The sequence below is a fragment of the Triticum urartu genome, chromosome 6, assembly GCF_003073215.2.
Source record: "Triticum urartu cultivar G1812 chromosome 6, Tu2.1, whole genome shotgun sequence".
NCBI classification, from domain to species: domain Eukaryota; kingdom Viridiplantae; phylum Streptophyta; class Magnoliopsida; order Poales; family Poaceae; genus Triticum; species Triticum urartu.
The window spans coordinates 167,063,591-167,088,737 of NC_053027.1; positions in this window are offsets into that span (position 1 = coordinate 167,063,591).

Here is a 25,147-nt window from a genome sequence, read left to right on the forward strand (position 1 = left end):
CCGTGGCCACAGCCGTGCAAGCTCACAACGGAGCGCCTCACCGTGCTCAGTTCAGCACCAGGAACCCGTAGCCACCACCAGCTCTTCCTCCCATGCACCGTAGCGTCGAAACCGGCCTCGCCCGAACTCCGGCCGCCACCACGAGCTCGATTCCGGCGAGCTCGCTCCACCCCAGCTACTCACACTTGCTCCATTGGATGTGCGAGAGCCTAGGCTTCACACGGGTGGTCTCCGTAGTCGATTTGGTCGCCGGAGGGCGTTTTCCGAGCCGCGCCGCCGTCTCGGCCCTCGCCGGCGTCGAGCCGCTGGCGAGTTGACCCAGTTTGACCCCTGGGTGGGCCCAGGTTGACTCCTTTGAGTCAATGACAAGTGGGCCCCCCCTCTGCTAATTATCCAGATTAGTTTCTAACTAAAATTATTTAGTTTAATTAGTACAGTCACTGACTAGTGGGCCCTGCCTAGTAATTAGGCTAACTAAACGTAGTTAGTGCACTGAGAGGCTGACAGAAGGGGCCCACCAGTCAGGTTTGACCTGGGCTGGCGCCTTTGACCTGCTGAGGTCAGCATGACGCAATTCTGATGCAGTAATGCATTTTCTGGATTTATTTTTATACAGGAAATTCCACAAAATAGTTCAAACTTCAAAAATTCATAGAAATTCAACCGTAACTCCAAATGAAATAATTTATATATGAAAAATTATCAGAAAAATTCAATCTATCCATATGTAATGGTTTCATGAATGACAAAACAAGTTTACCTTGCTGTTTAGGAAGAATAAGGTAATGCACTATAAATGCCATGTTTAATGAGCTAATATTTGAATCTTTGATTCAAATGAGTTCATCCCTTTCTATTTTAGCTTGCATTAGGCCAAGACACAATCATATTGCCATGTCATAGAATGCATCATATTGTTGCATATCGTCATGTGTTGATTGTGTTCCGATGTGTTCTCCGTGGTAGGTTCTGCCTCCGAGGATATTCACGAGTATCCAACTGAAGGGCAGTATCCCGCTACCACACCATCAGGCAAGCATCCATTGATCATTCCGATACAAACCCATGTTCTCGCTTCTGCTCTTGTTTACTACATTAAGACAACGCGATTCAAACTACTGTGTGCTACGGTAGTTGAACCCTTATCCTCTGCATGACCTGTCATTGCCACAGTAACTAGATGAAACCCACTAGCATGTGTAGGAGTTGATTGAGCCATGTATGTGATTCCTACCTTGCTATGCCTGCTATGCTTAGAGTTGTGTGAGGTCTGGTTCATCTGGGTGATGGGCTAGAGTGAAATGCTTATGCCGGTAATGTGAGGGATGTGTTGAACATGTTTTGGTAAAGGTATCGATGAGTGGCCATGTAGGAGTACATGGTGGGTTGTTTCATTGAGGCCGTCCCTAAGAACTGAGATCTGTATGCGTGGTTTAAGATTCAGCTACTACCACTCATTTGGCCCTGAAATATGACCCCGCTCGACTTACTGACCCCTCTCGCCTCTGTTCAGGAGTTGCAACTAGTTTCTGGTGTTTGTAGGACATGTGTTGGCGGCCGTGCGTAGCGCTGACCCTAGGGGTGGGCTATGATGCGGTAGATACACTGTGGCCGGGTATGCCGGGCGCCTATTTGGCGTCTCGGAACCCTATACACATCGTTTGGGGCCGTTGAGGACACCGCAGCCGGATTTCCTTGTGGATGGAACCTGAATAGGCGATAAACCTGAACTAGAGACTTGTGAGGTTAGTCAGGTCGTGGTCTACACCCACGTCGGTTTTCGCTTGAAGTCTGCCGAGCACATGTCGTGTGCAGACGCTAAGTGGTGGAAACATGTGTGACGAAGTACACCCCTGCAGGGTATAAAACTATTCGAATAGCCGCGTCCGCGGTAAAGGACTACTTGGTTGCCTATACAGTTCATAGACAAGTTAATGGATACTACTAAAAGACTCAAGATAAGTGTGAGTACCGAGGATGGCCCTCTCGTAGGATGACGAGGGAGTATCCCCGGTGGAGTATTGTGTTGGTGAGTAATGGACTCGTGTGCGAAAACTATTTTCCTGGTGAAGTTCCATAGGATAGCTTAGCCAAGAGTCAAAGCTGGCTTGCTGCTTTAACCCCACCCCCTCCTTGAGAATAAGCATGTATAGTAGGTTCTGATGTAAGACTTGCTGAGTACCTTTGTACTCATGTTTGCTTAATTACTGTTTTCAGACGACAACACCGCCCCCTCCGATGGGTTATACGTAGACCTTGACGTCGACGAGTGACTAGCCACCTAGGTGGTGATCCTGGCCATGGAGGGCCTATGTAGATAGACAGGCTTTGAGAAGCCTTCTTTCTTTCTAGAGTTTGTACTCATACTAGTTGCTTCCGCATGTGCTTGTATGATTGTATGACTTGAGTGCCGGGTCATGTGACCCCTATCTGTCTGAACATGTTATGTATGGCTCTTTGGGGCCTTTAAATAAAGTAGTTGAGTTGTAGAGTTTTGTTGTGATGCCATGTTGTATCTACTCATATCGCGCATATTGTGTGTATGATTGAAATGCTTGGTATGAGTGCGATCCGAGAATCTAGTTGTTTATCCTTGGCAGCCTTTCTTATGGGGAAATGTAGTCTAGTGTTCCTCGAGCCATAGTAGTACGGTACAGCCCGGTTCACCGGAGTCCTGCTAGCCCAGCACTACTGCTCAGGACACTTGACTGGCCGGCATGTGTTTCACTTTGTTCCTATGTCTGTCCCTTCGGGGAAATGTCACACGATGATATCCGGAGTCCTGCCTAGCCTGCTACAGCCCGGGTTCCCCGGAGTCCTGTTAGCCCAGTGCTACAGCCCGGAATCACTCGCTGATGACCGACATGCTCGATGTGATTCATGTCTGCCTATCTCCATAGGTCTGTGCCGCTTTGGGTTCACGACTAGCCATGTCGGCCCGGGTTCTCTGTCATATGGATGCTAGCGACACTATCATATACGTGAGCCAAAAGGCGCAAATGGTCCCGGGCCATGCTAAGGCGACACCCGTGGGATACCGTGCATGAGGCCGCAAAGTGATATGAGGTGTTACCGGCTAGATCGATGTGACTTGGAATCGGGGTCCTGACAGACGAAAACCACGGAGCTGGGTCTTTCTATACCTTTGCGCCGGCGTCTCCGTCCTGACCGCCTTCCTTTTTGGCCTACCCGGCCTCGGTGCCTCTTGTTGGCGAGTTGCTATGGGTTCGGCAGGGCGTCCCGAATGCCTTCCCTGTAAAAGATGCCATGTGTATATGGTGGGTGAAGTGCCTAAAAGGGGATCCTAGTCTTGGAGTTGGGATTTTTGGTTTTTCTTACTTGCAATGCAGGGAGCAGTCCGGGATAGTCGGCCGTAATGGCCACCATGGCATCGTCGCAGCTTAACTGATACAACTGCTGGTCTATCAGCTCCACGAATATAACCGAATCTTCTTCAAGTCCGGAGTCGAGGGCCCGGTCAGGGTCCTCTGGTTGTGGAGAAGGGATGCTAACCTCCTTTATGGCTTTTCGCAGTTCCTGCCGCAAAGTGGCAAGGTGAATACTTAGGACAAAGAATGTAGGAAAGATGGGAGAAGGGAGATATAACTTACTCATCTTGGAGGATTGTACATGGAGAATCCATCCTGTGGCTTGATGCGGGTGAACTCCTCTTCCTCACCCTTGAACAGTTTGGACCGAATTTTCGCTAGATCGGCAGCATTCTCCGGACCCTTACGCCCGCAGCGGGTGGCGTCATCTGCCCTGTTATAACACCACAAGGGGTGCCCGCGATATTGAAGTGGATGCACTCCCCGCATTATGCAAATCTACATAACTTCGATTATTGTCACTCCTGATTGAGCCAGTGCTTTGATCCGGTTCATCAGATAGAGGACTTCTCCGTTGTCTTCTGCCTGGGGGCTCCGTGGGCGCCAACTTCGGCGCTTCTTCAAAGGAGCATTGTTGAACTCAGGAAGACCCCACCGGACAGGGTCCGGAAGGGGAACGTCCTCCATATAAAACCATTCTGAAGGCCAGTCTTCGGACGACTTCTTCGGGGTACCGGACAGGTATCCGGTATTGGTGATGCGCCATATTTCGGCTCCGCCCACTTGATAAAGTGATCTCCTCTGTATGCGAGGGACGAGGCAAAATAGCCTTTTCCACAGCTCGAAGTGAGCCTCGTAAGCCAGGAACAACTCGCAGAGAGCAACATAGCCGGTGATATGTAGAATGGAGGCAGGAGTGAGATTGTGTAATTGGAGGCCGTAGAACTCCAGGAGCCCGTGGAGAAACGGATGAATTGGAAATCCGAGTCCCCTTAGTAAATAAGGAACAAGGCAAACCCGTTCCCCCATGGAGGGACAGGGAAAGCTCTCCGCTTGCTCCCCGCCATTGTAGGTGGCAAGCCCGGCTCGAACAGGCACCATATATGCCGGAGGGGGAAAGCCCTTAGTCTGTAGTTCGACTAATCGACTGTGCGGGACCGAACACCTCTCCCAATCACTGGGCTTAGGGCTACGGGGGCGGGAGGAGGAGCTGCGGAGGTCGGCCATGCTGGAATGGATCTTTCCGAAATGCGCTCTAATGGATTCTCGCTGGGGGAGGATGGTATGGATTGGATCTAAGAATTGCCATCCCTTTAATAGATAATTTATTTATCTGGCTAGGGGGCGAATGTAAAAATGCCCTGGTGCATCGTATTCATTCCACGCATGGGAGAAAGCCCTTATTGGGCACAGAAGCCAAGAGGTTCAACATTTATGGAGCCGGACACTGCTTACGAACACTTAAAAATTGGAGAAGAACCCGCCTTACAAAGCCGAAGACAACACTGCGGGTTGGACTCATCGTCATTGAAGCCTGGTTCAGGGGCTAACTGAGGGAGTCCTGGATTACTGGGTCTCCAGACAGCCGGATTATATCCTTTGGCCGGACTATTGGATTATGAAGATACAAGATTGAAGACTTCGTCTCGTGTCCGGATGGGACTCTACTTGGCGTGGAAGGCAAGCTTAGGCAATACGGATATGTATATCTTCTCCTTTGTAACCGACCTTGTGTAACCCTAGCCCCCTCCGGTGTCTATATAAACCGGAGTGTTTTAGTCCGTAGGACAACACACAATCACACCATAGGCTAGCTTCTAGGGTTTAGCCTCTCCGATCTCGTGGTAGATCTACTCTTGTACTACTCATATCATCAATATTAATCAAGCAGGACGTAGGGTTTTACCTCCATCGAGAGGGCCCGAACCTGGGTAAAGCATCATGTCCCCTGCCTCCTGTTACCATCTGCCTTAGACGCACAGTTCGGGACCCCCTTCCCGAGATCCGCCGGTTTTGACACCGTCAGACCCCTTCTCCCTCCCCCGCATCGATCAAATTATTGATCCTACCACAGGACACGAGTCATTGTGTTTCCTCGACAGATACTCCGGTTACCACCAAATCAAGATGGCGGAGTCTGACCAAGCCGCAATGGCATTCATCACACCATACAGTTCCTTCAATTTCAACACAATGCCTTTTGGGCTCTAAGCCGCTTTATCTCCCGCTTAGGAGAAAAGGCTTTAGCCCTTTATCGCCTCATTCGATGCACCGAACACTTCGCATATAGACGATGTGGTCGTCAAAATCAAACACGTCGACTCTCTGATGGACAACTTGAAGCTCACATTCGACAACCTCCGAACATACGACACCAAGCTTAATCCGGAAAAATGCGTTTTCGGCGTACCAGCCGGAAAGCTCCTGGGTTTCAATGTCTCCAGTAGAGGTATTGAAGCTAATCCGGCCAAAATCCGAGCTTAGTCACAGTTGGCTACCCCAATAGACCTCAAAAAAATCCAGAAGTTATCTGGATGCATGGCGGCTCTAAGCCGCTTTATCTCCCGCTTAGGAGAAAAGGCTTTAGCCCTTTATCGCCTCCTTCGATGCACCGAACACTTTGAGTGGACGGACGCTGCCACAGCAGGATTGGAAGAAATAAATGTCATTTTGGCAACCAACCCAATCTTGGCCGCGCCAAACATCGGCTAACCAATGCTATTGTACATTGCGGCAACTCATCAAGTTGTAAGCGCAGTGCTCGTCGTCGAACGAGAAGCTGACAGACATAAATTCCCTCCTTAAAAGCCGGTATACTATGTATGCACTGTCCTCACTCCATGCAAATCTCGGTACCCACATTATCAAAAGATAGCCTATGCGGTATTCCTGGCATCCCGAAAGCTGCGACACTACTTTCAAGAGTGTTCGATTACAGTAGCCTCGGAAGTGCCACTTAATGATATTATAAACAACTGCGACGCTCTGGGCCAGATTGCCAAATGGGCCATTGAGCTCCTCCCGTTCGACATAACATACAAACCTCGGCGAGCCATTAAGTCGCAAGTATTGGCTGACTTTGCTGCCGAATGGACGGAGGCCGAACTCCCTAAAGAGTACGGCGCATACTCCAATTGGATCATGCACTTCGACGGTTTCAAAATGCTGGCTGGTCTAGGGGCTGGCGTCGTCCTGACATCCCCAACCGGAGATACAGTTCAGTATGTACTGCAAATATTGTATACAGACTCCAACAACGCAGCCGAATACGAAGCTCTGTTGCATGGTCTTCGGATGGTAGTCTCCATGGGCATTCAACGCCTGGAGGTGCGTGGGGATTCAAACCTCGCAATATCCCAAATAAATGGAGACTTTTACGCCAGGGATCCAAAAAGGAGGCCTATCAAAACGACGTCCTAAAAATGTCAGCTCGGTTCGAGGGGCTCAAATTTCACCATGTGGCTCAGGAAAACAATCAGGCGGCGGATATCCTCGCCCGCATTAGCGCAAAACGTGATGCGGTCCCCCCAACATATTTTGGGAGAGGCTGTTCAAGCCATCCGTAGTATGGGAAGCGGACACCGGTAACAATAGTCCGGACCCGGCCAAAATACTCGATACCGAACACTCTGACACAATCGGAAGCTCCGCCACCGAAATAACACCTTCAGCCCACATAATATTGGCCATCATTGCCCCGTGGACAGAACTATTCCTGGCCTACCTAACTAGACAGGAACTTCTGCAGGACCAAAATGAGGCACGCTGCATAGTGTGGCGATCCGAGGCCTACAGGGTCCATGAGGGCCAATTATACAAAAAAGCACTACCGAAGTCCTTCAAAGATGCTTCTCCGAAGAGGAAGGGCGGTACCTTTTGGCAGAAATTCACGCCGGACTCGGCGGTCACCACGTCGTAGACCGGGCTCTTGTAAGCAAGGCCTTCCGTACAAGATTCTATTGGCCAACGGCCCGGGCAGATGCATAGGACTTGGTCCAACTTTTCAAAGCCACATGCCACCCACCGCCCTCGAAACAATCCCCATTACTTGGCCCTTCGCGGTCTGGGGGCTTGACTTGGTTGGACCCCTTAAAGGGGGAACCCACAAGGAAAAATACTTACTGGTCATGGTGGATAAATTCACCAAATGGATAGAGGCCAAACCTGTTAAAGTAGCCGAATCCGGACCGGTGATAGACTTCATATCCGGGGTCGTACACCGTTATGGCATCCCCCACAGCATCATCACTGACAATGGCACGAACTTCATGGCCGATGAGGTAAAACTCTGGTGCAGCAAAATGGGCATCAAGCTCGATTACGCTTCAGTCTATCACCCAGAAACCAACGGCAAAGTTGAGCGAGCAAACGGTCTTATAATGAGTGGAATTAAACCCAAATTAGTGCGTTCCTTAACAGAGTCTAACATGCACTGGGTAGAGGAGCTCGACTCCGTACTCTGGGTGCTGTGGACCACGCCGAATCGTAGTACCGGATATACACCCTTCTTTATGGTGTACGCGCAGAGGCAGTCTTGCCTGGTGACATAAATCATGACTCACCTCGAGTGTGCATGTACGAAGAAACAGAAGCCGAGCTCGATTGGCAGGACAGTCTGGACCAAGGTTGTTAGAATCGCTATTTTGAATCGGATCAGAGCTCCGATGGTAAGATCGTAAATCATAGAATCTTCACTATCAGGATCGTAGAAACGTAGATTCTATGAACTAGAATCGTAGAATCATAGGGGTTAGTTTGGATCGTAAAGTCATAGAATCGTATAACAGAATCGTGATTCTGACAACCTTGGTCTGGACACCCTGGAGCAGGAGCGCGACGTAGCAAAAGCCCGTTCCGCATTTTATCAGCAACAGCTTGCAGATACCAAAGCAGAGAAGTACGGGCCAAAACTTATAACGTTGGTGAACTAGTTCTACGCCTGCCGGATAAGAAAAAGAACAAGCTCGAGCCCAAATGGGAAGGTCCCTTCATTATTGACCAAGTTCTGACCGGTGGAGCGTACCGACTGCTGGATGCATCGACTAATCGACTCGAGCCGAACCCATGGAACGCGGCGAGGCTCCGAAGATTCTACGCCTAGCGCCGGACTCTATGTTCGTCCCCTTCCTCTGTCCATTTTTTGCATATACATTATCTGTCTTGTTTTTCTTTCTTTCTTTCTTTTATTCTATCTCTAGGCCTTCAAGGGCCAACTTGTGCCTCGCTTGCACATTATAGATGCGCTAGCCGCGCTCATCATACCTGGGGGCTTCTTTTACAGAAGCTTAATTATTTATCTGGGCCTCATGCCCCGCACGTGTGTTATACTTCTGCATGTACCTTTTTTCGCCATTATATGCATCGATATAACTTAAGTTTTAGCCAAGATAGGTTGACTGCCTCTTGTATTTATGCCCTACGTTCCCGTTAATTCGGCTAGGGCATAAGGAGAGCACCTCTGCGATTGTTACTGCCGGGTCAGCCGGATGTGTACCTCAGACTGGGTGAAGCCGAAAGCTAGCATTCTTAAGGGAATATTCGGTCGGTGAACAAAAGATGATTTTTATTTATTTTCCATATCTGCCCCTAGATGTTTTTCCTACGTTTCTTATCGCAGTTCGGACATGCACCTTAGCGCATGCATACCCAAGGAAGGGAACCCTTAACAGAACTATTCTCCCTAGAAGATGTTTCTTACTACCCATGTAATATAACATAACTAGTTGGGCACTTGTCCGTTCAAGCACTAATGATCCCTACGCCTGGTATCCACGCATACCCCGGTTCTTATATAACTGAGTGGGTATTCAGATACACTCTGGACTATCGGGTCCCGAGGTTGAAGCGAAAAGGTCCGCCAAGACAAATGATCTACAATCCGGCTAGAAGGCATTATACATGTCACTTTAATTACATAGTCATGCAGACTGACTAAATTCCTCTTCTATACCATCCAACAGGCGGTCTAGCCTACAATCCTGTTGGGAATACTTTGCGGCTAATTCTACTTGCCCATAAACTAAGGTAACGGGGATCTCTTTTCCGTCGGGCCCTATAGGTCCGACCTCGGCCATGTGATTTGGGTCAGCCTTGCTATACCGCGTCTTCACCATGGCCCAGGCTTCTCTGGCACCTTGACAGCAGGCTGATATCTTCCATAATAGGAAGTGCCGCCGTGCTCCCTTGAGCTTCTCCGTAAGCTCTGGAACGCCTTCTGGCAGGGAGACGGATGGCCACAAGGCCTGGGCAACACCTTGCATCACCTGCCGAACTTGTTCGTGCAGATGTGAGAGCTCGGATAGAATGTCACCTGCAGACCCGGGCATTTCCTCCACGGGACGACCCGTCAGCATACCTACAGACATAACGCTGTTAGTCGTCTTCTTCGCCGAACTCCTTCAAAAGGATTTGTTCAAGCACTTACTAAAAATGCCGCGCCGAAGCCATTTATTCTCCTTCTCGGAGTCTGCAAGCTGGGCTCGAACGTCTTTTAGTTCCACGCTCAGCTTGATATTGGCATCTTGGAGATTGTTTTTCTCCCGCCTAACCTCAGTCAGCACACGTTTGCCAGCCTCTAGCTGTCGCACGACATGCTGGTCCTCCGGATTTTCTCCGGATTCATCTGCAACATCTATTGTTAGATCTACAGCCACGACGCACACTATATGGTAACCATCATTCTTTAAAGTAAAGTTACGAGCGGGAGACTTTTTCGGTTCCTTCAATGCGGCAACAGCGAACCGCAGTTGGGTCTTGCATTCCTCCAGCTCCTGTGACAGCCTACTATTCTTCTCTGTAAGAACCTGCACAATAAAGATGATCCTTAAATCTGTTCCGCTAACTGTTTCAAGTCTCAAGGGCTACTGATACATATAAATCGTTAGATTTACTTGCCCATACATCCTTTACATACTGATCCGTGGCTCTGGCTAGACCATCTTGAGCAGCACGGAGGTACACCTCTCCAGAATTGAAGGCATCAAATGCCTTTGTGAGAAACAAGCGTCACGGAGTATGACCCGATGGCGCCTATGATTCATGGCGCTTTCCACTTCCGAGTTTCTAGCGGATAATCTATCCGCATCCTCTATAGGGGGATTATCCGGCGCCCGCCCCATATCGGCTTCCATCTGTATGTCCGGTCCTGGCGCCCGACTGGTGGAAGCGTGATTAGCAACATCACCGGACATATTCCGGCGAGCATTTTTTCTGTTAAAGAAACACGGGCGTCGTTACATTTCGAGAAAGACGACAACCACGGAGCGGGGTTTCTATTATACCTTTGCGCCGGCGTCTCCGTCCTGACCGCCTACCTTTTTGGCCTGCCCGGCCTTGGTGCCTCTTGTTGGCAAGTTCCTTCGGGTTCGGCAGGGCGTCCCGAATGCCTTCCCTGTATATGGTAGGTGAAGTGTCTAACAGGGGATCCTAGTTTTTGGAGTTGGGATTTTTTGGTTTTCTTATGTGCGATGCAGGAAGCAGTCCGGGATAGTCAGCCGTAATGGCCACCATGGCATCATCGCAGCTGAACTGATAGAACTACCGGTCTATCAGCTCCATGAATATAACCGGATCTTCTTCAAGTCCGGAGTCGAGGACCCAGTCAGGGTCCTCTGGTTGTGGAGAAGGGCTGCTGACCTCCTTTATGGCTTTTCGCAGTTCCCGCGGCAAAGTGGCAAGGTGAATATTTACGACAAAGTATGTGGGAAAATGGGAGTAAGGAGATATAACTTACCCAGCTTGGAGGATTGTACATGGAGAATCCATCCCGTGGCTTGATGCGGATGAACTCCTCTTCCTCTCCCTTGAACAATTCGAACAGAATTTTTGCTAAAGTGGCAGAATTGTCCGGACCCTTACGCCCGCAGCGGGTGGCATCATCCGCCCCATTAAAACACCAGAAGGGGTGCCCACGATATTGAAGTGGTTTCACTCCCCGCATTATGCAAATCGACATAACTTCGATTACTGTCAATCCTGATTGAGCCAGTGCTTTAATCCGGTTCATCGGGTAGAGGACTTCTCCATTGTCTTCCACCTGGGGGCTCCGTGGGCGCCAACTTCGGCGTTTCTTCAGAGGAGCATTGCTGAACTCAGGAAGACCCCGCCGAACAGGGTCCGGAAGGGGAACGTCCTCCATATAAAACCATTCCGAAGGCCAGTTTTCGGACGACTTCTTCGGGGTACCGGACCGGTATCCGGTACCGGTGATGCGCCATATTTCGGCTCCGCCCACTTGATAATGTGACCCCCTCTGTGTGCGAGGGACGAGGCAAAATAGCCTTTTCCACAGCTCGAAGTGAGCCTCGCAGCCCAGGAACAACTCGTAGAGAGCGACATAGCCGGCAATATGTACAATGGAGGAAGGGGTGAAATTGTGTAACTGGAGGCCGTAGAACTCCAGGAGCCCGCGGAGGAATGGATGAATTGGAAATCGGAGTCCCCTTAATAAATAAGGAACAAGGCAGACCCGCTCCCCCATAGTGGGACTGGGAAAGCTCTCCGCTTGCTCCCCGCCATTGTAGGTGGGAAGCCCGGCTCAAACGGGCACCATGTATGATGGAGGGAGAAATCCCTTAGTCTGCTGTTTGATTAATCGACTATGTGGGACTGAACACCTCAACCAATCACCGGGCTTAGGGCTACGGGGGCGGGAGGAGGAGCGGCGCGCTTGGCTGTGGCTCTAATCCGTCGAAGATCAAATCTCCGCGGATGTCTGCCGTGTAGTTTAGGCTTCCAAACACGACTTGATGGCCAGGAGCGTAGCTTTCGATCTGCTCCAGGTGGCCAAGTGAATTGGCCCGCAGTGCGAAGCCGCCAAAGACGAAGATCTGTCCGGGGAGAAAAGTCTCACCCTGGACTGCATCGTTGTTGATGATCGAAGGAGCCATCGGGCCTAAAAGCGACGACACAGAGGAACTCTCAATGAAAGCACCAATGTCGGTGTCAAAACCGGCGGATCTCGGGTAGGGGGTCCCGAACTGTGCATCTAGGCTAGATGGTAACAGGAGGTAGGGAACACTTTGTTTTACCCAGGTTCGGGCCCTCTCGATGGAGGTAATACCCTACTCCTGCTTGATTAATATTGATGATATGGGTAGTACAAGAGTATATCTACCATGAAATCAAGGAGGCTAAACCCTAGAAGCTAGCCTATGGTATGATTGTTGTGTACGGAGTTGATTGCCTACGGACTACAACCCTCTGGTTTATATAGACACCGGATAGGGTTAGGGTTACACAGAGTCGGTTACAATGGTAGGAGATCTTGAATATCGCATCGCCAAGCTTGCCTTCCACGCCAAGGAAAGTCCCATCCGGACAGGGGACGAAGTCTTCAATCTTGTATCTTCACAGTCCAGGAGTCAGGCTGAAGGTATAGTCCGGCTACCCGAACACCCCCTAATCCAGGACTCCCTCAGTAGCCCCTGAACCAGGCTTCAATGACGACGAGTCCGGCGCGCAAATTGTCTTCGGCATTGCAAGGCGGGTTCCTCCTCCAAGTCCTTCGTAGAAGATTGTAAACACCAAGAGTAGTGTCCGGTTCTGCAAAATAAACCTCCACATATTGCCATAGAGAGAATAATATTAACACAAATCAAATCTGCTGACATATTCCGCAGTGCGCTATCACACTACGGCCAAGTCCTTTACTCGAATCGTTTTTACTTTTCCACCTTAGCATGTTTGGCGAGGCGGTTTCCTTGGCACGTCTTGTCAAAGCAGAGATCGTGTGCCCCCCCTTTACGGGATTCTCATCAATACGGATGTGGGTAACCCAATCGTGCCCGTTAGCATGTTTTCTCGATTAAAGGCGAGTCCCAAACGGTTACGGGGAGGGCTCCTGGTATTCAACCTCTTATAAAGAGACCAAGGCCTTACTCCTTTTTCCAGTCTCAAACGAGTTCGCCCGTCGCCTCGAGTTCCAACACCCCAGGCTCCAGATTCCAGGCGCTTCGGACCTTCGACAATGTCCGGTTCCGACCTTCAAGGCTGATGGATGCCCTCCTCCGTCATGGAGGAGGACGTGCTAAAGTTGAGAAAGGCTAAGTTCCTGACCGCTGAAATTCCGCATAGGTTGCCTGCTCAAGGGCACGCTATTCCCAGTCCCCAGCCCGGTGAGAGCGTAGTGTTCATGTCTCACTTCCTTCGGGGGTTAGGCTTCCCGATGGATCCCTTCGTGAGGGGGCTGCTGTTTTATTATGGGCTGGAATTTCATGACTTATCTCCGGAGTCCATCCTCCACATCTCCTCATTCATCGTTGTGTGCGAAGCGTTCCTCCATGTTACTCCTCACTTCAGATTATGGCTCAAGACTTTTGGATTGGAGCCGAAGATGATCGAGGGAAGGCACGCAGAGTGCGGAGGCGCTGTCATAAGTAAGAATGCTGATGCTCCATGGCCCGAGGGCTCCTTTCAAGAAGAGCTCGGCTTGTGGCAACGAGAATGGTTCTATATCACCGCTCCCAGGAGCGCCAAGTGGGCGGCGCCTCCTGCCTTTCGCTCGGGTCCCCCATCACGGCTAGCGTCATGGGTCAACAAAGGATTAGATTGGGGTTTGCCCAAAGACATGCCTCTGTTACAGGGCCGAATTAAGGATCTCTTGGAAGGAGACCTCAATTTGGTCAAGGTGACGCAGGTCATGCTGATTCGCCGAATATTGCCCAGCAAACGTCGCCCCCTTCGCCTGTGGCAGTTTAATCCAGAGGGACCGCGAGCTCTCCAGAATTTTATGGGCGCAACGCCCGTGGAGATGCGTAGAATGTTCTTTGGATCACAAGAGATGTGTCCGGATTTAACCGAGGACGCAGGCCTAAGCTGCAATCGCCCGGATACTCAAGTAAGCAACCCTGTGCCCGGACCTTCTATCCGTATAATTGTCATAAACTTGCCCCTAAAGGAGCCGTCCTTTTAAACAGGAGTGGATAGCAAAGGCAAAGCTGATCAGGTGTCCGGCTCCCCTTCCTGAAACCAGGCCGGATCCCGTGCTGGTCAGGATGCTGGAGATAATGCCTTTGGAGGGGGAGGACAAGGAAGATATGGCCTCCTTAAAGGAGGCTGCTCCAAAGGGAGGAACCGACAATTCCTCTCCTAAGGGGTAGAAGAGAGCCGCCTCTGACGACCCAGAAACCATGGCCTCAAAACGGGGGAGAAAATCCTCGTCAGAGGGTCCGACGCCAGGGAGTTCCTTGGCCGGACTACGCCCTCAAGGGGATTTGCCCTCCAGCGAGCCGTAAGTGGAGAAAAGATTTTCCTTTTGAGGGATGAGAGAAATCCTTGATTTTATATCTAAGAAGATTAACCGAAATTTTACCTTGTAGCTCGGACCTCAGCCCTTCGCAGCAGAGCTCGTCGTCGGGGGATCTTCTTCCGGAGATGATGGAGAGCAGAACGCCTCCCCCTGCCGTGCCGCCCAGCGAGGCGGGCGACCCTGAGGTGTCGTCGCGGAGGTTTCTCCGAATCCGGAAGGGGCGGAAGATAGCTATGTGGCCCCCTGAGGATCTCCGCGTTCGGCCTTCGAAAGAGGTCATAGGGCAAGTCCGGCACCGTCTGGTGCTCGGCCGGAGGAACTAAAGATTCTGCTGGGGCGAGCTTCTATCTCAGAAGAGCACCGTGCATTGATGGGCATGGTGATTGAAAGGATTTCATCCGCAGAAAACGGATTGCATGAGGCCGTCAAAAGTTTACTGACGGGTTTTGAGGTACGTTAGATAATGTACACTTTTGTCAGTAGCGCATAAGTAAGATGCGCCCTGTGTAGATAGTAGCCCCTGAGACTCTGCGCGTTGTCAAGAAATGACGGCACGCAGAGGATCATAATCCCAGGTCTAAGATGTCTCCTTTGAATGTAGGTGGCTAGGTGTCCGGAATCAAGCCGAACTGATGATGTGGCCGAACTAAAGCGGCAACTGGACGTGGCAGATGCCGACATCGCGCTTGTCAACAAGCGGCTTGATGAGGCTCAAGGTATGTAATTCTTTGGGCGGCATCAGGTAAGAGGAGCTTCATGCTAGTGTCTTACAATGTGTGTGCTTGACGCTGATGGTGCGGCCGCCGTGGAGAATCTTAGGGCAGAACTTGCCCGAGCTAAGGAGCAAGCCAGAAAAAGTGATGCAGCTGCCGAGAAGGCCCTTGAAGAGCTAAGAGCCGAACAGGCTGCTCACTGCCAAAGCAAAGAAGAGATGGCCAATATGGCCGAGAAGTTAAAGAGCGCTGCAGACCGTTGCAAACTTCTTGAGAAAGAAGACCAGGCGAGACAGACGGACTTAGAGAAGGCCGTTGCCGATGCCAAGGATGCTCGCTCTGCGATGAGAGCTGCGAAAGAGGAGCTGCGTCAGGCCGAACAGATTGCGGCTGGAAAGCCCTTTATGCTGCGGAGGAAGTTTTGTGATCCGAAGTTTGCTCCATTGGACCGGATGTGGAGTGTGGAGGACACCTATCTGGACATGGCGACGAGTGCCGCTGATGCGACCGAACACTTTCGAGATCAGAAAGATTGCGAAGTGGAAAAGCTTTTCTGGTCGCAGTTTCATAATCCAGAGCGTCCACTGGCAGTGGATGATCGTTTGGCTCAATGGGCCAAACTGAATAGGTTGTCCAGACTCGCCATGAAGTACGTCATGGATCATCTGTGGCCGGGGATATCGGAGCCGAAGAGTTATTTCAGCTTGGTGCAGCAATTCCTTGACGTGGTGCCGCGTATTAATGCAATGAAGAGGTCAGCATGCATAGAGGGCGCAAGGATGGCTCTTGCCCGTGTCAAGACAAACTGGGCAGAGATGAAGACCACCGTTGTTGCGTCCCGAGATTCGGACAAAAGCCGAGTATCTTCCGAGCACTATTTTCAGGAAGTCCTTGAAGGCGCTCGTGTAATAGAGATGCAGTGCTCGAAAGATGCTATGTTATGATAGCATATGTAATTGAAAAGTAGTATTTTGATAAACTGTAGTGGCATTTTTTATACTTGTGCCTCCAAGTATTGGGAACCCCTCATGTGCGGCCGTTTTAAGATATATATATATATATATATATATAGAGAGAGAGAGAGAGAGAGAGAGAGTCTGAAAGATGGCAGTCGTTGGCTTCAGCCCCCATGCACATAGTGCGGGGGTGCTCGCAAAAGACGCATTTTCACACTTAACCCAATGTCTTGGTCCTACAAAGGAGGTGATAGCGCAGCGGGCCAGGCAACTGGACTATAATGTTTAACACTTTCACTTAGCCGTAGGAGTTTGACAATGAGACTCTTTAGGTAGCTCCTTGGTGGCAACTGCGCTCGTCCGAGTTCGGGGCGCGTACGTGCCTGACCGAGAAGCGGCCCTTCGTTAAAGCGGAGGAATCCGATAGATTCCGATAGGTCATCGAGTGGCTGACCAGTCTCACGCTACATCATGACAGTCAGTTTTCGGCTTTCTCTACTGAGGTGCTTGCACTGGCCGAACCGGGGGCATAATCGCAGTAGTTCTCCTGGTGCTACCTTAGCCAATAGAGCGGAACGTAAGGTAGCCGAACTCAGGAGCCGGGCAACCCAACATTTGACCAAAGACATGATTCGGAGCTAATGCATATAATGCCAAAACTCGTGACGCCGAACACTCCCTAAGGTGTTCGGTCTTTATGAGTGCGGGCGAAACAACACTCTTTATTATAAAAGCCCCTAGTGTCCAGGTACGTGCAAGAATTCTGACGTGGCCACATGCCAAGACGCCAGCCTCCTCCTTGGTTATATTAGAAAGAAGAAAACCAGGGGATGTGTAGCAACAAGAGACAGTAAAAAAGGTTTACACAGGGTCTTAATCTAAAAAGAATCCTTTAGGACGGGTCCCTACTGCACGTCTGCGCCTATGTCTCCATTGTGCCGTATCCTGGACGGGCGCCGCACGACGTTCAACTGTAAAAGAGAGGAACTGAGTTGAAAACGGGTCGTGCCGACAAAGTTTAGAATAAGCAAAGTATAAAGTAAGATATATGAGATTGAGCTTTATTGTCTCTTATTGTATATGCGTGGAGCCCCTAGTGCGGGGGTATCTGGCTTTTAGTCCTGCATCAATGATGATTTTGCACCGAACTCGTCTATCCGCGTTCGTGGTCTTGAATGGCCTATTTTGAAGTTTATTGGCCGGTGAGGCCATTTTGGTGTGGGGCTGTCAAAGCGGCCGCACAGTCCTCCGCTTGGGGAGGCGCACTTTAGTGCATCCCCTTCAAAGAGATGATGCCTCGTGGACCGGGAATCTTGAGCGTAAGAGATGCATAATGCGGTATTGCGTTAAAGCGAGCGAAAGCTTCGCGTCCCAGTAGTGCTTGATAGCGACTTAAGAACGGGACGGTATGGAAGGTCAGCTTTTCGCGGCGGAGGTTATCAGCAGAGCCGAATGTGACTGTGAGCCGGAGAAAACCCGTACAATGGGTGTCCGGACCAGGTATTACCCCTTGAAAGGAGGTTCTACTGCGGTGGATTCTTGCTGGGTTTAACCCCATGTGCTGGATTGTATCCTGATATATCAGGTTTAGTCCACTGCCGCCGTCCATAAGGACATTTGAAAACTGGAGTCCGCCAATTATTGGATCGAGTATCAAGGCAGTCCAACCTACATTCTTAATATTCCTAGAATAATCTAGCTGATCGAAGATGATCGGTTTTGACAACCAGTGGCAGGACACTTTGGGGATGGGCCGTGTGGTGCGTACCTTTACGGGTGCCGCACGTTTTGTTATGTGAAGTGAGTTCACTGTTTTTACTTCTTGTGGGAAGTTCTTTTGTTTCCTGGTGCTCTGCTTTTGGGGTTCGTCCTCGTCTTCGCTTGGTGTGTCGAGCCCCTTGTGTTCGGCATTGAGTCTGCCGGATTGTTTGAAAACCCAACTGTCTCTGTGGGTGTGGTTAGCAGGCTTCCCGGGAGTACTGTGTATCTGACATATCTTGTCCAGGATTTTATTTAGGTTGGATGGATCGTCCCTGTTATCCCGGGGGGCGATTTTTCCTGATTTTGTCGTGAGCCTTTGAATCCGGCATTTACTGCCGTGCTCTTTGGACTTTTGTCCTTAGTCCAGCGACGGTCCTTATTGCATCGCGGTTTTCCGTTTCCATCCCTGGTTTCGAATGTACTTGGGTTGCTGGGGCTGCACCTTGCCAGCCAGCTATCCTCCCCTGCACAAAAGCGGGTCATGAGGCTTGTTAGTGCGGCCATTGTTCTTGGCTTTTCTTGGCCGAGGTGTCTGGCGAGCCATTCGTCTCGGACATTATGCCTGAAAGCTGCTAAGGCTTCGGCGTCCGGACAGTCGACTATCTGGTTCTTTTTAGTGAGGAATCTATTCCAGAATTGCCGAGCTGATTCTCCGGGTTGTTGAGTTATGTGACTAAGATCGTCTGCATCCGGGGGACGGACATAGGTCCCTTGAAAGTTTGCTCGGAAAGCATCCTCGAGCTCTTCCCAGCTTCCAATTGTGTTTTCTAGAAGGCTTTTAAGCCAATGCCGGGCTGTCCCTTTAAGCCTAAGGGGTAGATATTTTATGGCGTGGAGATCATCTCCTCTAGCCATGTGTATGTGGAGGATATAATTCTCGATCCAGACTCTAGGGTCTGTTGTTCCATCATATGCCTCTATGTTTACGGGTTTGAATCCCTCTGGGAATTCATAGTCCAGGACCTCATCGGTGAAACATAGGGGGTGTGCGGCGCCCCTGTATTTGGGTGTGCCGGATTCTGACGATGGCTTCATAGCATTGCTTACAAGAGCTTGCTTTCTTGGCCCATAAATGGACCTGACTGGGCCATGATGCGAATCCTTAAGTGGGTCGCATGCCGATTTAGGTGTGGCGTCGCTTGCCGCTTTATGGGGTCGTCTATCCGACCGTGTGGCTTTTTCATTTTTTGAATGCGAGGGCTCTAGGGCCTCTTCGTCGAATTCAGGCAGTAGCTTTCTTTTTGGATAGCTTTTAGTGCGGCGACTGTCACCGTACTTACCTGTGGTATTTATTACTTTGCTCCATCTAATGCGGAGTGCATCTCCCGCTGTTTTTAGCTTCTGCTTCTGCTTTTTTAGGCTGCGTGCAGTTGCAACGAGCCTCTCGTGGGGATTCTTCTGCTCCATAGGTTTATTCGGCGTGAGGTCGTCTGGAATGCCGTTTTCGCCGGAGGAGGGATGTTCGGTTTCTCTATCCGTGTTTCCTTGTTCGGACGGTTGCTCTAAGGCCTGCTCGTCGTCTGCTGGGTCGTCCTGCTCTATGGCTGGGTTTTTGTCGAGGCGGCGCTTGGGTCGGCGTTTATGCCGACGCTTTGATTGCTTTTCGGGGGGTCGATCTCCTGTCCCATCCCCTTTTTCCTCGTTGTCGCTTCCTTTAGGGGTATCCACCATGTACACAGATGAGGTGGCTGTCCAATGCCCTATGGGCGTTGGTTCATCGGTATCTCCTGCATCGTCATCCATGCTGTCGATGTCTCCGGAGTCGCAGTTGAGCACGTCGTTTAAATTGTCGACAGTGGCTACCAAGTGGGTGGTGGGTGGGCTTTGAATTTCTTCATCGTCCGTATCCCATCCTCACTGACCGTAATCTGGCCAGGGCTCTCCTGATAAAGAGAGAGACTTTAGAGAATTCTGGATGTCGCCAAAGGGTGAGTGCTGAAAGATGTCCGCGGCGGTGAACTCCATTATTGGCGCCCAATCGGGTTTGATTGGCAGGGACGCGAGGGGTTCGTAGTTCGGAGAGGAATCCGGCTCCTTGGAGTCACGGGCCGTGCAGAGTGCGGGGCTGGCATTTGGCTCGATCACCTTTGAGATTACAGCCCCCGAGGTGACGTCCAACCGCTCACCCTCGATTGGCGCAGTTGGCTCCGAATTAAGGGTCAGAGCCGGTGCGTTTGCGGCCTCCAGGGTACTGTTCGGCGGTAGAGCTAGATCATGCCCCACGAGACAGTGCGGCGCGCTTGGCTGTGGCTCTAATCCGGCGAAGATCAAATCTCCGCGGATGTCTGCCGTGTAGTTTAGGCTTCCAAACCTGACTTGATGGCCAGGGGCGTAGCTTTCGATCTGCTCCAGGTGGCCAAGTGAATTGGCCTGTAGTGCGAAGCCGCCGAAGACGAAGATCTGTCCGGGGAGAAAAGTCTCACCCTGGATTGCATCGTTGTTGATGATCGAAGGAGCCATCGGGCCTAAAAGCGACGACACAGAGGAACTCTCAATGAAAGCACCAATGTCGGTGTCAAAACCGGTGGATCTCGGGTAGGGGGTCCCGAACTGTGCATCTAGGCCGGATGGTAACAGGAGGCAGGGAACACTTTGTTTTACCCAGGTTCGGGTCCTCTCGATGGAGGTAATACCCTACTCCTGCTTGATTCATATTGATGATATGGGTAGTACAAGAGTAGATCTACCACGAGATCAAGGAGGCTAAACCCTAGAAGCTAGCCTATGGTATGATTGTTGTGTACGGAGTTGATTGCCTACGGACTACAACCCTCCGGTTTATATAGACACCGGATAGGGTTAGGGTTACACAGAGTCGGTTACAATGGTAGGAGATCTTGAATATCGCATCGCCAAGCTTGCCTTCCACGCCAAGGAAAGTCCCATCCGGACACGGGACGAACTCTTCAATCTTGTATCTTCACAGTCCAGGAGTCCGGCTGAAGGTATAGTCCAGCTACCCGAACACCCCCTAATCCAGGACTCCCTCACCTGGTTCGGTGGCTACTGAGGGAATCCTGGATTAGGGGGTATCCGGATAGCCGAATTATATCCTTTGTCCGGACTGTTGGACTATGAAGATACAAGATTGAAGACTTCATCTCGTGTCCGGATGGAACTCTCCTTGGCGTGGAAGGCAAGCTAGGCAGTACGGGTATGGATATATCCTCCTTTGTAACCGACCTTATGTAACCCTAGCCCCCTCCAGTGTCTATATAAACCGGAGGGTTTTAGTCCGTAGGACAACATACAATCATACCATAGGCTAGCTTCTAGGGTTTAGCCTCTCCGATCTCGTGGTAGATCAACTCTTGGAATACTCATATCATCAAGAATAAATCAAGCAGGACGTGGGGTTTTACCTCCATCAAGAGGGCCCAAACCTGGGTAAAACATCATGTCCCCGGCCTCCTGTTACCATTCGCCTTAGACGCACAGTTCGGGATCCCCTACCCGAGATCTGCCGGTTTTGACACCGACAGACCCGCTTGAAGACTATCAACTCATATGCTTCTCCCCCTTTTGTCAGTGATGACCAAAAAGGTTTGAACACATAGAGCTTGCTACTCGTTCCCATGTGGAGTAGGTGATGCAGCAGGGTCGTCGTTGAGGTTTGGTGGTGCAGACGAACTTGGTGAAGTGTTGATACACGACGAAGTTGGAGGTGGTGAAGTAGCATCATCTTGGTCATCAATGACTCTGGCTTTAACTGTTGCAGCTGAGGAAGAATAGTCAGAGTCTTCGAGTGAGGGAGTCCGACGCAAGTGAGCATTCCTTGGAGGAGTTGAGTCAAACTTGAATCTCTCTGTGAAGCCATCGTCTTAAAGATCAGCTTCATCATTGAGCAAAATCAAACTCTTCCATGACCTCCGGCAGGTTTCATGTGTAACAAAAGCATTCTTGGTGGCAAGATTTCGAATGCGATTGACCTCCACCAAGAGGCTTTGCATCTGGCGCTTAAGCCAGTCATGATGCTTATCCTGTTTCTGATGTAGAGCGATGAGAATCTCTCGGTCATTGAGACCACGAGATCGCTTCCGAGGCCTTTGGGCGATGGTACATGCAGTGGCTTCAGTTTGGGTGCGAGGGGCACGTGTATTGCCAGCCAAGGGATAAACCGTGAAACGGCCTAAACTCCTTCAATGGGCTGGGTGAAGCTTTGATGATCGACATTGTGAAGATAAATTGGCTCCTTTGCAGGCTCTGGGTAAATGGCTTCGACAGACAGATCAACCTCTGGCAATAATATAAGGTGATTGCGCGTAGACGGATGATAGTTGATAGCAGAGTGAAGCTTGGTGAGGCGCATTACCCAGATGCAGCCAATTGTCTGATGAAGAAGTCTTGAGCATTGAAGCTGATGCCATTGAAGATATAGAAAACCAATGTCTTCATTGCTCCTTCAAGCTTTGCTGCAGGAGAATGTCCTTTGACCGGCCAGAGAGTTCGCCTGATAATATGATAAATAGTGCGGGGCAGATACTCTAGGTCTTCAAAAAAGAACTCCTTAGGATATTCAGCGTCTTGTGGCAGTGGCTTCATCATGCTCAACATTTGGCTCATATTTCGCTCAGGCTTCTGGAAGATGCTTTCCAACACATTCTGGTGTAGCTGACAACCTGGTGCATAATGTTTTCCAGGAGTGGGCAGGGCAGTAAGCTCAATGATGTTGAGGGAGTCCTGGATTAGGGGGTCTCCGGACAGCCGGACTATATCCTTTGGCCGGACTGTTGGACTATGAAGATACGAGATTGAAGACTTCGTCCCGTGTCCAGATGGGACTCTACTTGGCGTGGAAGGCAAGCTAGGCAATACGGATATTGATATCTCCTCCTTTGTAACCGACCTTGTGTAACCCTAGCCCCCTCCGGTGTCTATATAAACCGGAGGGTTTTAGTCCGTAGGACAACATACAATCATACCATAGGCTAGCTTTTAGGGTTTAGCCTCTCCGATCTCGTGGTAGATCAACTCTTGTACTACTCATATTATCAAGAATAATCAAGTAGGACGTAGGGTTTTACCTCCATCAAGAGGGCCCAAACCTGGGTAAAACATCGTGTCCCCTGCCTCCTGTTACCATTCGCCTTAGACGCACAGTTCGGGACCCCCTACCCAAGATCCGCCGGTTTTGACACCGACATTGGTGCTTTCATTGAGAGTTCCTCTGTGTCGTCACCGTTAGGCTTGATGGCTCCTTCGATCATCGATAGTGATGCAGTCCAGGGTGAGACCTTTCACCCCGGACAGATCTTTGTATTCGGCGGCTTCGCACTGTGGGCCAACTCGCTTGGCCATCTAGAGCAGATCGAGAGTTACGCCCCTGGCCACCAGGTCAGGTTTGGAAGCTTAAACTACACGGCCGAAATCCGTGGAGACGTGATCTTCGATGGATTCGAGCCCCTGCTGAGTGCGCCGCACGGTCACGATGAGCATGATTTAGCTCTACCATCAGACAGTGTTCAGGAGACCGCAACGGCAACCGCTCCGACCCTCAATTCGGAGCCAATCGCGCCATCCAGGGACGGGTGGATAGACCCCGCCACGGAGGCCGTACTCTCAGCAGCGATCGAGCCGAGTATCGACCTTACCCTTTATGGGAGCTGTGACGCCGAACTATCGGATTCTTCCCCGGCCACGGACTCCGAACCGCCTGCGCTCGTGCCTATCAAATCCGACTGGGCGCCGATCATTGAGTTTACCTCCACGGATATCTTTCAGCACTCGCCCTTCGGCGACATACTGAACTCATTAAGGTCTCTCTCCCTGTCAGGAGAGTCCTGACCGAACTATGTTTGGCAGGATTGGGATGTGGATGACGAAGAAATTCGCCGCCCAGCCACCACCCACTTAGTAGCCACTGTCGACAATTTGACCGACATGCTCGACTTCGACTCCGAAGACATCGACGGTATGGACGACGATGCGGGTGTTAAGAGGAACCACTGCCCACAGGGCACTGGACAGCCACCTCATCATATGAGTTATACATGGTGGACACACCCAATGAAGGCAATGGTGATGAGACAGCAGAGGATGACCCCTCCAAGAAGCAACCCAAGCGCCGACGTTAGCGGCGCCACTCTAAGTCTCGCCAAAGCAAAAGCAGTGACACCGGCACAGGAGATAATAGCACTCCGGATAGTGCCGAAGACGATAACAATCCCCTCCAGCAAGATTTAGAGTAGGAGGATGGAGAAGCCAGCCCTCCCGCGAGAGCGGCAAATGGAGAGGCGGAGGATGATAATTACATGCCTCCCTCCGAAGACGAGGCAAGCCTCGACGACGACGAATTTGTCGTGCCGGAGGATCCCGCCAAGCAAGAGTGCTTCAAGCGCCGGCTTATAGCCACAGCAAATAGCCTTAAGAAAAAGCAGCAGCAGCTTCAAGTTGATCAAGATTTGCTAGCTGATAGATGGACTGAAGTCCTTGCGGCCGAGGAATATGAACTCGAACGCCCCTCCAAGAGTTACCCAAAGCACAGGTTGCTACCCCGACTAGAGGAGGAAGCATTAAAACCTACATCTCCAGCATATGACGCGGCTGATCGGCCACCTTGTGGCCATGACAGAGAGGCATTTCAGCCAAAAACTCAGCCCGCACCGCGACGATACTCAAATAAAAATGACAAGGCATGGGGAAACACGCTAGACCTGCGAGATGTATTGGCGGACAAAGCAAAACACGCAAGATCGATCTACGGATCAGGAGGGCGCGCCACTATGCGAGACGATAACCGTCACGCCGGATATAGTAAAAGTAAATCCAGTCGGGCCGAACACAGCGGACAAGACTCATTCGAGCTGCGTCGCGACATAGCCCACTACAGAGGTGCCGCACACCCCATATGCTTCACAGACGAAGTAATTGATCACCAAATTCCGGAGGGTTTCAAACCCGTAAATGTTGAATCATACGACGACACAACAGATCCAGCGGTATGGATCGAGGACTTCCTCTTGCACATCCACATGGCCCGCGGTGATGATCTCACGCCATCAAATACCTCCCACTCAAGCTCAAAGGACCAGCTCGGCATTGGCTCAATAGCCTGCCAACAGAATCCATCGGCTGTTGGGAAGATCTGGAAGCCGCGTTCCTCGACAACTTCCAGGGCACTTATGTGCGACCACCAGATGC